Genomic DNA, 1,812 nt, shown 5'->3' with positions numbered 1-1,812 from the left:
ATTTCCTTGTTTTAGTTTAGCTATTTGCCGTTCCGGGGCAGAGTGAGAGTAGGCGTATCTATTTTTCCAGTAACTGCTGCTAAGGCTAAGGAGTTCTTGTTCCTTTGCTTTTGCTTCTACTGGAGCCATAGCCATGGGACCCGTCCGATCTTAACTAAGGGCATTCATACTAAGGTGTTCACCTGGCATTCATGGCGAGGAGAAGAAAATGAAGTTTATAACTTTTACAGCTATATGAGATAAAACTTTCTCGATTTCTCGATGTCGTTGTGAATGAAAAGCAGGTTTACAACTTTTCTCGGTAGGGAAGTGTAAGAATTTACCTTTCTACATTTCTGTCTACTTCCGGATTTGTAGTTGCTTTTGTCAAAGACCAGGAGACTTGGCTTCGCACCTTTGGGCTTCCTCTTGAGTAGTAGTTCGCTTTCGCCTTCGCTTGCAGCACCTCTTAAACTGGCTAGCTTAGCTACAGAGCAGTAGAATCAAGGGAATCGTCCGATCAAGAGGGGAACTTGGCCTTAGTGGCTCCTTGTTCCCGTTTAGTTCTTACTCCGGCAGTTCACTCCTTAGTCAACAGGGCGAAAGGAGAAAAGGAGGGGATCTCAGCAGTCCAAAGGGAAAGGCTGCAAAGATTAAAGCACTGGCCTAAAAAACAACTCTTGTACGCGACCTTTCCTACTAGTAATGTGGGATATAAAGAAGGGAGTTCGGGGCTATAGGCTCAATGCCAAAGAAAAGAACTCAGTTTGACTATTAGCTACGTTTGGAACTAACATCTAACTGCTGTTTCCCTACTAGCGCCATCAGGACATGAACTCAGTAACTCTTGGGTTTTAGCTACTGGAAATCCTTTCACTTTAAAGTAGTAAACTACTCTATAGCGTTCGGGCATCTCAACAAGCAACGGACGAGCGCACTAGCGCGAAAGCCGTTGCGCGTTAGCGCATCCGTTTTCTTGCTGGTGCATCACTCTCTACCTTACAATGATACAATAGAGAGAATCTGTCTTTTGGGATCGGTAATATCAGTAGCTGAATCATCTGTCTTCAAACAAGTGAGAAAGTCCCTTCTATAACTCTTATATAGCTCTATTCTAAGAACATTTCATGAGATTCGGATTCGGAAAGAGGTATATTTAGAAAGGAATCCCTAATATGCCGATGTTTGTAATGAGCTTAGCATCCACTGAAGGGACAAAGCAAAGTCTTTCTTTTCAAAGTCACGAGCAGAATCTTAGCTTGAGCCTACCTTCGTTTAAGGTTGGAAATGAATTGCAAGTCGGCTTGAGTTCGAAAGCAAAGAGGGGGCCGTTCACTTAGGGCTTCAACAGGACAGTAACAGTTAGGAAATGTGCATTATTAGTCTATAATATTGCATTATTAGCCGCTGTGCATTATTAGAATGAAAATGTGCATTATTAAATGACACGTGGCATTAATCTAACCGTCAGATGACAAAATCGTGGGGCTAGGATTAAGAAGGAAAAAGGACAAAAGATATGAAAAGGATTTATACATATATATATATATATATATATATATATATATATATATATATATATATATATATATATATATATATATCATTCCAATAATTTATTACATTATTCCATGTGTTTATTATACTATATTAGCGTCATGGCGTTGGTGATAGATATTATAAAGAGAAAGAACGGCACCCGACGGTGAAAGTAAAAACCTATTGGAATGAAGTAAAAACCTACTAGAATGAAGTAAAAACCTACTAGAATGAAGTAATATGTTCTGCAACGAAGTTAAATCTTCGTAACATGTTAGTATGACTTATTTACCT

Source organism: Salvia hispanica, chromosome 6 (genome assembly GCF_023119035.1).
Source record: "Salvia hispanica cultivar TCC Black 2014 chromosome 6, UniMelb_Shisp_WGS_1.0, whole genome shotgun sequence".
NCBI classification, from domain to species: domain Eukaryota; kingdom Viridiplantae; phylum Streptophyta; class Magnoliopsida; order Lamiales; family Lamiaceae; genus Salvia; species Salvia hispanica.
This window is presented reverse-complemented; position numbering follows the sequence as displayed.